This window comes from Artibeus jamaicensis, unplaced genomic scaffold (genome assembly GCF_021234435.1).
Source record: "Artibeus jamaicensis isolate MK-2021 breed Jamaican fruit bat unplaced genomic scaffold, CSHL_Jam_final contig_402, whole genome shotgun sequence".
Taxonomy (NCBI): Eukaryota; Metazoa; Chordata; class Mammalia; order Chiroptera; family Phyllostomidae; genus Artibeus; species Artibeus jamaicensis.
The window spans coordinates 13,356,941-13,372,624 of NW_026521818.1; the positions used below are offsets into that span (position 1 = coordinate 13,356,941).

A 15,684-nucleotide genomic window follows, 5' to 3' on the forward strand; every position below is an offset into this window, starting at 1 on the left:
TCCTATTTTGTCCCAAAGATGTCTATCTAACCGAAATCTTTCCTTTTCTCTTCCCTTAATATTTTCTTTTCAAGTATTTTTATATAAATTGTTTTCAAACATTTATCTCTGCTGGATGGTTCATTGACAGGATATGACCACCACTTGCCACTGGACCTTGTGGGCTGGACCCAGGCACATGGGGGCTTCTCACCTCCACCCCATCCTAAGAATATATGTTCGGCTCACCATTTCCACAGTCTGAGACCCTTTCAAGGACACAACTTTGACAGAACATGTTTTGTTAAGACCATCTGGACAGTGTACTTGACGGAACCTAGTTAAGCTCTCTATATAAACTCATTAAATAATGGTAGGCTGATGTGGAGATCTGCTCATTGAGGCACCCATGAAAAGCCTTGTATGTAAGTCCCCTTGCTTGTTGTCCTTGCTACCTACCAGATGGAGTGGTCCGACTCTGCCTTGCCTCTTGCTTGCCCTTGCTCTCCGTGTACCTGGGCCAGCTTCAGATTCCATCTGGGAAACTCCCGAGGTTGAAAACTAACCATCTTCTGTAATCCATTTTCCCAGTTGTTCCAACTTACTTCTATTTAACTAAATTCATTGGGTTTTTAAAAAAATATCATAATTAGTAAAATTCAATTTTGAGAAGTTTTGTTTGTTTTCTTCTAGAAGTTCTCACTAGTGTTATATTTCCAAGGTGATTTTGTTGTGTTTGAGTCTGTAGGCTACAGCTTTTATTGTGAATATCAGTTTGGTTGGTATGATAGGTTTCGGTCAAATTTCCTTTTCTTCACAATTCTGGAGTTATGCCTTTAATGCAGCAGTCTTTAACAGGTGTGCTACAGGAACTTTGTTAAACATGCAATACCTGACTATTTAGTGAAAGTCACTGACCTTCTTTCCTTTAAATTGTCAAATTAAAAAAATGGCAACAGCCAACACAACAACAGCCATCCTCCAGTGTGCATGAATCAAAATTATACCTATATTTTTGTCAAATTGGCAAATATATATATATATATATACTTGGTGTGCCTCAGAGCCTCAGTGATTAGTTTATGTGCCGCGAGGTGGAAGAGTTGGAGACCGCTGCTCCGACGTGTTCTCCACTTGAATTAGAGGTGTCTGAAGATGGCCTGAAATTCTCCACCCTTGAACTTCAGTTACTTAATTGAGATGTATTTCATAGCTGGTAGTTTTGCATGGATTTTCCCCTCTAGAGAATGCTGTGTGCTTTCATCTTTGTTTTGAGCTTTCCCTGTATTTGGGGAACAATCTCCTCTGTCTCTGACGGCTTCGGTATTTCACTAACGGATCTGCTCCTTCAGGGACAACAGTGATCCTCGGTCGATCAGCTCGGCCTGCCTGCCGTCCACACTCCTCATCACTTCGTGAGTTGTGTTAAGTGCTTCGTTTTATCCTTTTCCTGTATTCTGAAATGTTCATTGTTCATTTTTCTAGTCAATAAAACATTTTCACCTGCCTGTTATTTCCCTTTCTGCATCTAATACATTTACAAACTCAGTAATATACTAATACACTAATTCAGTGTAACTAAATTCAGCCCTGTATTTGTCTATTTACTCTTAAATCTTTTCATCTCTGTCTTTTTTTTGTAATTTCATCTTTTGGGTGTTGATTTATTAAAGTCACCTTTTCTATTACAATTTTATATATAAATTCTTCATTTATTTTCTTCTAAAATAGAGCTTTTGGTATTTTTCACTTGTCTCATTTTTAACGTGAACCCTTTGTCCACATTTTCTATTTGCACTGATATTGTTTGTAAAACTTTATGATAAATGCTGGCTTTCTCCCCTTATCTGACTCCTACTTGTCTTTTTTTTAAACTCTATTGTTTTTTTAAAATTTTATTTATTTATCTTTAGAAGGGAAGGGAAGGAGAGAGGAAGAGAAATTATCAATGTGTGGTTGCTTCTCGTGCATCCCCTGCTGGGAACTGGCCCCAGCTGGGAACTGGGTTGCAACCCAGGCATGTGCCCTGACTGGGAAAACCAAACCTTGATCTTTTGGTTTGCAGGCTCAATCCACCGAAGTACACCAGCCAGGGCCTACTTATCTTTTCTTGAAGCTGCAGCTAGCCTCTCTGTGTGTCCTGTGTAAATTTGCAAGGGAATGGCAAACAGGGGTGGAGTGGTCATCAGCTGGGACTGGGTATAAACTCAACCAGGAAAAATTGAATTGTACCTGTCCATTAATGTCCTACACCCCAGTTCATGTCAGAATATGTTCAGGTTCCAAGTAGCACGTAGGAACTGGGTGCGAAACCTAGTCTGGGCAGTTATCGGATAACAGCTGCCTGAGTGACTTTTAACCCTATTTCTCCTGGCTTTCTCACTACTCTTTTTTTAAATTCAATTTATTGAAGCGAATTGGTTAATAAAATTATATAGACTTCAGTTTTCAATTCTATCATACATCGTGTGTATCTTGCACTGCGTGCCCACTGTCCCAAGTCAGATCTCCTTTTGTCACCACACGTTTGAGTCCCTGCGCCCTTTACTATCCCTACCGCTCTTCCCTCCGGGAACAAACACACTGTTCTCTGTGTCTATGAGTTTCAGTTTTATATCCCACATATGAATGGAACCATATGGTTCTTAGCTTTTTCTGACTTATTTTGCTGAGCATGATATTCTCAAGATCCATATATTGTTGCAAATGGCTGCATTGCATCTTTTCTTATGGTTGAATAATATTTGATTGCACGTTTGTACCATATCTTCTTTATCCAATCATTTATTGAGGGGCATTTGGTTGTTTCCATGTCTTGGTCTCAGTGAATAATGCCACGGTGAACATAGGGGAGCATATGTCTTTGTGAATAAATGTTTTCTAAAAAAGTCCTTCTGCTCTTTCACGAGCAAAAGGAGGTAATAAGATTGGCAACTTGATTTTAGATTCCCATGTTGAGTCAAGTGGGTCAGAGATATTTTAGTAGGTTCTACTTCTTACTGCCTCAGAAATCTCTCTTGTTTCTTTTTGTCTTTTCTTGTGTTTAACTAACTTCTTATGCATAGGATCCCATGTCTAGGTGTTTGAAATGTATCTGCTTTTCCTCTTTGCTTTCTTCCCAGCAGGAAAGCCAAAACCACAGTGGTCAACTGTGTTTCCTTTGCTGTGGTCTTTGGTCCTTTTTGATCTGTCTCCGTGCTTTCTCACTATGCTTTTTCCAACTGCGGTTTTCAGTTGGATTTATTTTTGGATGTTGTAAAATCACCTCTCTGTGTTCTCATTGGTATGTGAGGAACACCACAGAGCTCAATGGAGTCATGCCTTGTAGATGGTTTTAAAAAGCCTTCGCTTTCCCTGACTACCAGCTCTTGGTTTGATAACTTCTGTCATATTTCTGGAAGTTTTTGTGTTTGGTGGTTGGTAGGTTTTGTTTTGTTTTGTTTAGTTTTGAACCTATTTGCCCTTGTATTTTTAGGTTTAGAGGAGGTAAAATTTTAAGTTTTTTTTTTCAGACTTGTTTTACTTAGAGTGGAAAATTATGCCAGGGACAAAGTCAACATAATGAAAGAAACAACAAAAAGTAGCAAGAAAAACGGTTAAGTGCTGCCTGGGAGTCCAGCAGTTCATCCATGCAGTCTGCTGGTGTCTGTCTGTCTGTCCTACACAACAAAGTGGAGGAGCAAACTCATCCGGCGGTGGCTCTAACAGCAAGATGGGCAGCCATCATCACCTGGCTCCTCTTGAATTAACCAGATAGAGTAAATCATTGCATAAGCTAAATATGAACAACGAAAACAAATTACCTTGTTTTTTTTTTCTCCAGATGAAATCCACACTATAATGGTCCTGTGTGATTCCAAAATTTCCAGAGTAGAAATCATGTAAAATGTCAAAGACCTCGCTACTTTGTAAAGAAAGAAGGTACACAACAAAATACTCTAATTCCATACGTCAACAACAAAGAAAGTACTGTCTCATCTCCCAGCCTTGCAAGTCCCCTGAGGCCAGTGGGGGTGCCTCCTGTGCTGTCCCCTCCTGGAGGACCTTCCCAGCCGGTCTGCTCTCACCAGGCACCGTCCTCACTGGAAAGGAGAGTCGGGGTGTTAAAGGATGAATGCGGGGTGGGGAGACACTTACAAAGATCAGGTTTTGTTACATAATTTTAAAGTTCAAGTGTGAGTGACCCTCGTCTCCAAGGCCACCTGTGTTTTGTGCTTTCAGTGCTGGCATGAATTCCAACCACAGGCCCCTCTGCCAGTCTAGGGAATGCTCTCTGAGCTTCCATGAGAGGCAGTGTCTCCTTTTGGCACCACGGAGTTGACAGTAAAGTAGAAAAACTCTTGCCGCTACTTCTGTTCACCCTTCTCCCTCACGGCCTCCAGTGTGTGTCCACGCTCAGGGTGATGACAATATTCTCATCATCTTCTATTCTCGTCTTGACCTATTTCAACTGTGGCTGCTCAGACTGGTTGCCACTGTGACATTTTTTGGGCAGTGAGGCTGATGCTTATGCATGTGTTTCCGACATGTGCAGAGGAAGGACTCGCTCCTTCACTGTTCACCTGGCGTCCGTGCACAGAGGCGAGGGTTGGCACCACAGGAAAGCCCATGTGAGCCCCGTTTTGTGTTAAAGTTCTTATCAGTAGCTGGTGCTGACCTGTTGCATTGTGGCGACTGGACTGGGGTGGTCAGTGCTATATAATGACACACCTGGCAGCACCCAGGATGGCTTGACTCATCACAGGAATAGGTTCCACTTTCATGTCTTGGTGATCTCCGTTCTCCTGCAGCTCCTCCTTAGGAAGGGCCAGCGAGGCTGCCTGCCTGACCACAGCCTGCCCCACAACAGTGTACCTGTTCACTGGGGCCAGACCAGCCACATTGTTGGTTGCAGGGATCTGCTTCTGGGCGACATGAAGGAACTATTTACATCACGGGCTGCTAGGAGGTTGAGGTGTTCACCCAAGCAGTGACAGTGTAGGGGATGGTCTTAACTATTGGAGCTATTAATCAATGCACAGTCATTAAAACAGGCTGACTACACAGAAAGGAGCCAGTGCACTGCAGGCAAACCGCACCTCCTGGGTGACGATCACAGAGCTGTAGGGGGGCCAGTGAACCTGCACTCAGCAGGCTCTCAGGGGCGCGGTCACTGCTCGAGTGAGCGGTTGGCACTCCAGGTGTGACTAGGAGAGGCTGGGGCACTGTCAGACGAGAGCCCTCCCAGAGGGCTTCTGAAGCATGCCCCTAGGCCATCTTTTCCTAAAAACCTGCTCTGTTAATTTGCTTTGGGAGGCATGATCTATTCTCCAGAATGAGCCTTTGCCTGGCTCTTTCTGGGAATGTGGTACTTTGATGAAATAACCACTCAAAGAGAAACTGTGATTAATTGAATTCTGCCAGCCTTTGTCTGCCGTCCTGTAGTATGGATAATTTTAGGGATGTGTGTGTAAGTTCCATGTAGGGTAAGTTTAATAGGAGCCATTGTAATTGCTTGTATGATTAATTGTGCATAGGAATAGGTGGCTTGGAGGCATCCTTGGGGCTCTCGCCACCTGAAGCTTCCTCTTCATTTTCTGGCGTCAAGTTGTCAGCCATTAAATTGAGGTCAGACGGTATCACATGGCCTATTTTGTTCCCTGAGGTTCCTGCATCCCAGGGGCTGGATGGGCAGGAGTTCGAAGCACTAATCATTGCTGTCGGGGAAGGCAGGGGGCTGATAAGGTGGTCCATGGTGTCGGGAATGTTGATGGTCAGGGGCAAGATGTGGGCCTGCATGAGTTTCACGAGAGACTCGCCACCTCCTGCCTCTTCGTGTTTTCGCTGCACAGGGCAGTGAACATTGTCTACATGTCTGTGCCCTGGAACCTGAACATACACAAGCGCGTCAGCTGCAGCGTTGGCGCCGCGCACCTCTGGAACAGGCTCTCCACCTAACGTGCTGCTGTAGCCAAGGCAGCACAGGCAGCGGGGGCAGTGGTGTTGGCCTGGGCTGCGCCCGGAGTTCAGAGACTGCCCGCCGGGGCCTCTGGTCCAGACTGAAGGTGCACTGTGAGACGCAGCTCCAGTGGCTCACGCTCACGACCACTGACCCATACAAAGACATGCGGCTGATGGTCGCCAAGTGCTTCTTCATCAGGTACTCCAACACAGGGCCCTCAAGGCACACCTTGGCCCTGCCCCCTGGCGGAGACCCACTGTAAGTCCCACCACTGCCACGCGCCTGGGTGGGCTGGCACCTCGCACCGCTGCCCAGGCAGAGCTGACACCTAGCAAGGCCGCTAACGGGAGCAATGAGCCACAGAGTTTAAGATTTAACATCATTCTGTTACTTTGGGTAGTTTGTATTTAGATTTGTTCAGTCTTTTCTAAAAGCAGTTGTTCTTCTGTTCAATTATATACCTTTTCCATTCCTTTGGATGATTTCCATATCGTGTTCAGTACAGAAATGTGTTGGTGAACGTGATTTCCCTCTGATCTAAGCAACTGTACCTATGACGGACTCTGGCATGAAGGTGGTATTAGTGAGGTCTGCTTCCAAGCCCTGGTCCTATTCTCGTTAAGCATGATTTGAACCCGGGAAGCAGCTCTCCTCTGAAGTTATTCATTGACTTTCAGTAATGTACCCCCCAGGCTCTGAGGAAAATAGGAAATTTGGAGGAACAGGAATTGGGCGATACTGTTTGGTGAAGTGTAACAAAATAGCACTTTTTTGAGTCACCTCTAAGCTAAATCTAGAACTTCCCAATTTCGTTGACTATTTTTTCCTAACTCCTTTCTATTTACCTATAACTAATTTCCTTCAAATGAAACTGGATTAATATTTTGCAACCTTCGTTGTGTATTAGAGTCACCTGGGATGTTTTTTAAAAAACAATACTTGTCCAGGTGCTAGCACCAGCAATGTGGTTTCAATTTGTCAGTGGTGGGACTTGGAGTGTGGTATTTTTATAAAGCTCCTGGAGGTGCTTAATTTGCAGCCAGGGTTGAAAGTCATTGTAACAGAACAATCAGTCAGGAGGAATCCCCATGTTCAAGAGTGATGGGAAGGGAATAATGGCTAAACACCACTACACTTCAGGACAAATGAAAGTAAAATATTTCCATTTCACTCGGAGCCACAGGAGAAATTGTTTTGAGTTAAACTACTGTCCAACCTGGTTGTTAAATAAAAGCACCTTTCTTCTGGGGAATAAAAGCAATCTTTCCTTTCAAATTTGGGTGGAAAATATTAAAATCTTACAGTCAGCTTGATTTGAAGTAATTTATTCTATCAGTTGCCAAAAGACTAGCTTCTTCATTGACTGACTGTTGAAGAGAAGCTTGCTTTCAGTTTTACTTGAAATTTGTAATCACTATGAAGAAAAAGAGTTCAAAGTTAAATGAATATTGAAAATCCCAAATATTTTTTCAAAAAGTAAGCCAAAACACATAGAGATTATGCTCAGAGAATGGTCATGTGTGTGGCTCTAGGGAGATGTCTGTACTTTGCATTTACCCATTAACCTACTGTGTTACTAGAAAAGCTATTTGGGGCAGACTCTATACCAGGGGCATCAATCTCATTTTCACCAGGGGCTACATCAGCCTCTCTACTGCCTTCAAAGGGCCAAATGTAATTTCAGGACTGTACAAATGTAACTACTCCTTAAGTAGGGGCAAGGAGCTCTGTGCTAGCACTGGGTAGACACAAGGTGCCAGGCCAGATAAAGCAAGGCGGAGGGCCAGATTCGGCCCACAGGCCTTGTGTTGCCACCTGTGCTCTATACACTCAAGTTTTTTTTAATTAATTGGATCAGTAAATTAAGCATTCCACCCTATGCTCTGTTGAGAACCAATGTCATTTAGTAAACTCGAGCAAAATATGTAAGCTGAACTTTTACTCAGGTTCTAGCTCATGTGTACAACTTTATCTCTTAGAAAATACTCCAGTCTTAGATGTGATCAAATTAGTGAGTCTCAAAAGGTAAGACTACCAGAGGGAGGTGTTACTATAAAAGAGGAGCAGTATCACATGTTAACCAAGCATGCTACCCAACTGGCCACCTGTCCCCACCATGGATGCCTGTAGATACACACTCTGAAATTAGATTGATAGGCATTACTTAGCCAAGAAATATAGCAACATGCACACATAAGATCAGGTGCTTCTTGGAACCTAGGAATTTACTCTATTTTACAAAAATGAAGGAAGGAAGGAAGGAAGGAGTAAGAAATCAAGGATGGAAGGAAGGAATCATTTAGTTTACCAAACATTCCTAAAATGATATTTGTAATTCATGTTGCTCTATGGATAGTTAAGATTTATAAAAATATAGCTATTATAGGTATAGTTTTAAGAAACTTTAAAAAATCTACATTTTACACAGTTTTTCATATTCTAAGAATTATTTTTTCGAATTATGCAAAATTAAGTGATTTCTCATCAGCTACCATAATATATGAATATTCTCAATATTTTGTCCAATAATTCAAAGTTGTGGGTGATTTATCAAATGTCAATATGGGATCCCTTGGTAAATGTATCATCAAATGAGTAAGATTTCAGTGTATATGGAATCATCAAATGCCAGTCAATAATGATTGCCATAAGAAAGTAAAATGTTACAATAGAAAAATAGGGTGTTTCTTTCACTTATTATTAAACAATCATGTCAGCTTTTATGTTCAGACTGAAGTGAAGCTGACACTTTTAAAGCAGCCGAGATTGAATAATATTAATCTCTGTGGGCCCAACAGTGGTGATTCTCTCCCAAGAAGATATTTGTCTTAGTTTGGGGGAACTAAAGCTGAAATATCAAATATTTCTCTTACACTGCTTCCTTCCACATGAAATTTATTCTTTCATACATTCAGTCATTCATTCTCCTAACATTTTGTGTATGTCTAGTTACACCAGAGAGTGAAGTAGTGAGCTAAAGACTACCTGTCAAGGTAGAGAATATGGAATAGTGAGAGAAATAAAGACACAAATATTTAATCTAAAACTTTAATAATGCCACGGGAGAAGAATATAAGTTATTATGAAAATTTAGAAGACAATGATTTAATGTGGAAATCTGGGAAAGGCTATATGAAGTGAAATTTTAGCTCAGATCTGAGAACTAAAGAGACATATTTACAAGGCAGTGGTCAGGCAGATAAATGAGATGTGATACATGTTTGAAATGGGACAGAACATGCACGGGGCTGGTGGGCAGAGAGCAGGGGAAGAAGCACAAGAGACTCAGAGAGAATGGGCGGTAATCTAGAAATGTCACAATAAAAACTTGGATAGAAACAGAATCAAAGAATGGGTGCAATTTTGTTGTCAGCATAGCCTAAATTTAATTTTATAATTTTACAGCTTAAATGGTTTTTATTTACCCCTGTTGTAAAGAGAACAGTATTTCTGTTGTGTATAGGGGTCAGTAGTATTCCAAAGCTTTAGCTGCACTGGTCAAATAGTAAGACTTAACTATAGACACTATAACAAAATTTTTCTCTTAAAAATATTTAGAAAACATTTATCTATGCATTATAGCTAAATCATTGTTAAATACATTTTCACAGAACATATTAGAACATTATTAAAGATTAAAATTAAAAATTTTTTTAGAAAGAAAAATTTTTAAAGATTTTATTTATTTATCTTTAGAGGGAAAGGGAAGGAGAGAGGGAGAGAAGCATCAATGTATGGTTGCTTCTCTTGTGTCCCCTGCTGGGAACTGGCCTGCAACCCTGACTGGGAATTGAATGTGCTCTGAGTGGGAATCGAACCGCGATCCTTTGGTTTGCATGCCCGTCCTCAATCCACTGAGCTACACCAGCCAGGTAAAATTTGAAATTTTATATGATATTCTTTGTATTGTCAAAAACATTCTATTTTAGCACTAAAACATACATTTTTAAAACTACTATATGATTCATCTTGTTTCTAGTAATTGGACAACAGATGTTCCAAGAGTTTGTAGTAGCTTTCTGTTTAGTTGCCACAAATCTCTTCCCTCACTCCCTCCTCATAACACTAAAACTAAAAACATCTCTTATTGATATGCATCTTATATAATTGGTAGTCTCCAGGATAAACAATTTTTTCAACCACATATTGAAATTGCTGAAGAAAAACTAATGCTTGGAATTAAAATATGCTTGGCCTTGTGTGTGGTAGAGTTTTGGAAGGCAAAATCCTGAGGGTTTCTTTTTTAATTCTAATATTTTTCTATAAAGTTTGTTGAATGGTATACTCTCCTTTTAATATGATTTATTATTCGTGCTATTACAGTTGTCCCACTTCTTCCCCCCTCCCCCCCTGCAGCCAGCCTGCCCCCCACTTCCATAATCAGTCCCCTCACCATTGTCCATCTCCATGTGTCCATCATACATGTTCTTGGACTAATACAGATGGGCTCTCTCTATGTCCTCCTGGGAGAACTATCTATTTAGGTCCTTCGCCCATTTTTTTAATTGGATTGTATGTCTTCCTGGTGTTGTCATGTAAGTTCTTTATATATTTTGGAGATTAAAATCCCTGTCTGATATATTATTGGCAAATATGTTCTTCCATACAGCCAGTTCCCTTTTCATTTTGATGATGGTTTCTTTAGCCATGCAGAAGCTTTTAATTTGATATAGTCCCATTTGTTTATTTTTTCCTCTATTTCCCTTGCCCTGAGAAATATATCAGCAAAAAGATTATTATTTGAGATATCTAAAATTTTACTGCTTATGGTTTCCATGAGGACTTTTTGTGGTATCATGACTTATATTGAAATCTTTTATCCATTTTGAGTTTTTTCTGGTGTATGGTGGAAGAGGGTGGTCTAGTTTCTTTTTTTTTTTTTTGCATGTACCAGTTTAGTTGTCCCAGTATGAATGGTACACTCTCTTGCTAAGGTAATTTTGAGGTTCAACTCTAGGCCTTGAAAGTGTTCATGAAGAATTGATGGACACATATTAATGAGACATTTTTTAGTTCATCATGGTGTTACGTGGTAGAAAAGAAGTGTCATGTATCATGATCTCTGCCCCAGTTAACTTACAGTTTAACTAGGAAAGTACACTTACAAAGTTTTAGGATTATAGGTAATTAAAGGCAAACTGAAATGAAGACATGAAAACACTTTGAGAAGGTTTAGATGGGAGCAATATAGGTTTACTAAGAAACACTCCTAGAATTTTTTTATACCTGAGATAGGACTTGAGAGTTGGGTAGAGCTTGGCAGGTAGCGAGAAAGGGCAAGACACACTAGGAATGTGAGTAAAGTTCTGGGGTTCAGAGTTGAGAATCAGTAGTGAGTATGTAAGGCTGAGGGAGGGAGACATAAAACCACTGCCCTGACTAAAGGAAGAAGCATGTTGAAATAAGGTCGGTCAGAGAAGGGTAAGATTATTAGAAATTGATGATGTTACTTGGGAAATGCAGAGTGTGGTGTTAGGCACATTAGAAAATTTTAGATAAGGTTGACTGGCAGGAAAGTGTGGTAAGAAGAATATCACTTTGGGAAATAAAAGGCATAGTAAAGGTATAGTATATGCCAGGGCTGACAAGTATATATAATATCAATATATATGATTAATATATTATCATTAGTGTATCTTAAATATAGATTAAAATATGTTATTTATATATTGTATTATATATTAACACACATTGCATATGTGATATAGTAATATAATTTTACTGTATTATATATTGACATGTATAATATATAATATTACTGTATAAATAGTATATATGTCAGTGGTAGGCCATTATATACTCTAACAGCTGAGCGATGTGCTCACAGCTGAGCTTTGAGAGGAAATTTCCTCATAGTATTTATTTATTTAGAATCTAAAGTTAGACCACCTGTGTGTAAATTCTGGCTATGTCACTTATTAGCTGTGCAATATTAGACAAATCATATTTAAACTCTGTCTTTGTGAGTATTAATTAGTTACTACCTGTAAACAGTTACAACAATGCCTGGGATATAAAAAGACCATATAAACATTATCTACTATTTACTAAGCTAGCAGTAGTGAATAAATAAATAGGTATAAATATGTTTAAGGAAGAAAAAAGCATATGTAATAGTACATCTTTTATTTAAGGGAAGTGATAGAAATGGAGTCAGAAAGTGAAACAAAGAAAAAGTCACTAAAATAATAACCTTGAGTTTGAAATACTGGGTGATAGAAATAACATGATTTGACAACTAAATTTTGCTCCAATTTACTAAGTAATGTGGACAAATGACTTCTACAATATATCCACTTCACCTATAAAAGATGTGGAACTAACTTTTAAAGCTTTTCCTAGTCCTGATTTCTGAGGTTTGTTGATGCTGGGAACTTTTAAAAGCACTTATCCCCTGGGCTTAAAAAAATTCCTCTCTCAGAGTACTGACAAAACCCATTAATGACAGCTTCTGGTGAATTGGTAAAATGTTGGAAGCACCTTATGTTATTCTTGTAATCTAATGGAAGGTGGAATCCACTTGAGATCACTTGTATCAGAGGCCTAAGAAATAATATTAAATGGATGATTTATTAAAATAAAAAAGTGAGAGGAAGCAGGGATCACTAGAACCAGAAAGGATTATCTTTAAAAATTGTATCTATTTCAGTTCTTTTCTTTGGAACTGTCAGGGGAATGCAGACTCAGGCATTTTTATAAAGTTTCTTGAAATTCTTTGAAGACAAGATATAGAAATGTTATATGGACTACTAGGTGAGTCAGTAACTCGGTGAGAATGTGGAGAAAAGGGGACCCTCATGCACCACTGGGGATTGTAAATTAGTTCAGCCACTGTAGAAAACAGTATGGAGATTCCTCAAAAACAGAAAAATGAAACTATCTTATGACCCAGTGAGTTCTCTTCTGGGTGTACAAAGAAAGCCAAAACACTGATTTAAAAGATGTATGCACCCCTCTGTTCATTGAAGCATTATTTACAGTAGCCAAGATAGAAGCAAGTCAAATGCCCATCAATAGATGAATGAATGAGCCCTGGCTGGTATAGCTCAGTGGATTGAGCATGGGCCTGTGAACCAAAAAATCACGGTTTGATTCCCAGTCAGGGCACATGCCTGGACTGCAGGCCAGTTCCTAGCAGGGGCCAATTCCCAGCAGGGGACAAATGAGAGGCAACCACACACTGATATTTCTCTTCCTCTCTCCTTCCCTCCCCTCCCCTCCCCTCCCCTCCCCTTCCCTTCCAAGGATAAATAAATAAAAATTTAAAAAATAGATGAATGAATTAAAATGTGGTGGTACATATATACAATGGAATACTACTGGGCCATAGAAATGAATATCTTACCATTTGCTATTACTGTTTGGATGGACCTAAAAGGTATTATGCTAATTAAAATAATTTAGAGAGAAAGACAAATTCCATGTGATTTCACAAATATAGAGAATCTACAGAATAAAATAAATGAATAAACAAAATAGAAACAGACTCATAGAAACAGAGAAGAGACTGATGGTTGACGGAGGGGATAGAAGTTGGAGGATCGGGTCAAAAAATTGAAGGGATTCAATGTTTTCCCTTCAAAAAATTGAAGGGATTCTAACTACACATTGGTAGTTAGAAAATGGTCACAGGGATGTGAAGAACCACCAAAGAATATAGTCAATGATATAGTAATAACTATTTTCCTGTCGGGGGTACCTGGAATATCAGGGAATGACTTTATAAAGTATATGTTTATCTAACCTGTGTGCTGCACATGTGAAGCTAAAACAAAATAATATTGGACGTAAACTATAATTGAAAAATAACATAAAAAAGGAAAAAGACTGGATAAAATCAAGCGAATCAGCACATGGGATTACTAATCTCATTTTGCCATGGGTACATCCCTTTTTTAGGAAGTTAGCGAGAATGCTTCAACACACTATGGTAATGTAGATTCATCAGATATGGCATAAATTTTCAGTTTATTTGCGGAACATATATTTAAGTTTGCTTCCTCAGAATCCTGTTGTATTTAACCTCAGTTGTTTATTTAGGTAGTTAAAAGATTTCCCCTTTATCCTCAAAATTGGTTAGTGTCAGAAATAACTGAATTTTTCTAAAAAAGCTTGGAATATTTTAATGTAATTCTTTTGATGGAAATAGAGAAAGTAATGCAAGTTTTTAATGATTATTTGGTCATTATAGTCATATAGCATTTATAATTTTTTTCACTACAGGAATATGTTAAAGAACTCTATTCCATCCAGGAAATATATGATATGTAAGAACTGCTTGCTCCATTAAAATATTAGACAAGATAAGACCTATGTGAAATAAGTTATAAATACATTAATTCCAGATTAAACCTGGAATGTGCTGATAGGACACAGGGGAATACATTGCAGTGAAAATCATATTGGGCTGACCAAAAATAGAAATAACAGAAAATCTTGCTTTATAACCTGTATTTTTTATTAGAATGTTACGAGGGACAGTAAGGTTCTATGTACTTGTACATCAGAAGCATTTCCCCATCTTTTTATATTTGTCTTTGTTTGCACTGACTAGACTTGTTTGTGCTTGGATCAAACTAATTTAATGAGATCCAGAACAAAAAAGAAATTAATATTTTCTTTAAAAATTTCCTATGGGAGACAGTATCAATTTATGAGACCCACACTTGACAATTTCTACATTCCGAGACTATGTTACTGGTAGGATGAAACTGACTCAACTACCCCAAGTAATAAAGATGTGGTTTCTCCTATGTCTAGTTCAGAAGTTTTATGGCATTTGGTTACAAGTCTCTGCTTGCTTGTGGCTTTTATAGATCAGCTTAGTGCAAGTAGGGCTAATCCTCACTACACAGCTGCTTGGCTCACCACTGAGTAGTCAATGGAAAACAACAGATTAAAAACAGAAAAACAAGAGAAACGGGGAAGAGGAAGTTCTAATAACAGGGAGAATGGAGAAATGCTGCTAAGAAAATCAGATCACACACTAAAACTTTGTCTGTTTCATTCAGAAAACGGCATGAAGATAAAATTGTGGGGAGTGAAGAATGCAATACTGTGGATTGTCTTAGTTTCCACATATACAATAATGAGAAATCCTTCATGGTTTTGAGCAGAAAATTGATGTGTTAAAAGAGGCTTTATAGGAGATATTTAAAAGGTCATTCTAGAGTGCAGGGTGGGTTCAGAGGTGGTTAAACTCAAGAGATTCAAGAAAAAAAAAATGTTTCAAATGAATCAAGTGCTCCAAAGGAGTCCAGGGGCATAGAGAATAAAAAAAATGACCTTTGAATCTGACCATTAATCAGTCATTCACCTGTAAATGTATAATTGTAGTAGAGTGATATGGTTAGAAATAGAGCCATGGGAGGTTAAAATTTCTAGTATTATGCTGCAAATACTATGCTAATATTAGAGGAGGAAAAAGAACAGGTACATAACCAAGCCAAGAATGGGAAAATCATGTCCCCATCTGTTGAGGCTGGCCAGAAGGAATCAGCTTTGCTGGGATAAACATAGAAATTGTTAATTAAATAATGGAGTCTCAGAAACTTGACAAAGGGTGGTGATTGATGAATTCATCACTTGTGAGTGGCTGGAATTTGGGGTCAGAAATTCAGACTTGCGTGATGGTTTTCTTAATGATGATGGTGATGATAAAGATCTAGAACACATTAATGCGATACTACTATATACCAGTCACTGAGCCAAATGCTTTTCACATGCATTATCTCATTTAATTCCCACAACTACAGTATGAGGAA

At 39.0% G+C, this 15,684-nt stretch overlaps 1 protein-coding gene and 1 pseudogene across 1 annotated transcript in view; one reads left to right on the forward strand and one right to left on the reverse strand.

Moving 5' to 3' along the window:
- PRR16 (proline rich 16) overlaps positions 1-15,684 on the forward strand; it is a 266,776-nt gene that overhangs the window by 211,662 nt on the left and 39,430 nt on the right. The window lies entirely within an intron of this gene.
- LOC119051163 (forkhead box protein K2-like) overlaps positions 1-15,684 on the reverse strand; it is a 62,448-nt pseudogene that overhangs the window by 14,910 nt on the left and 31,854 nt on the right.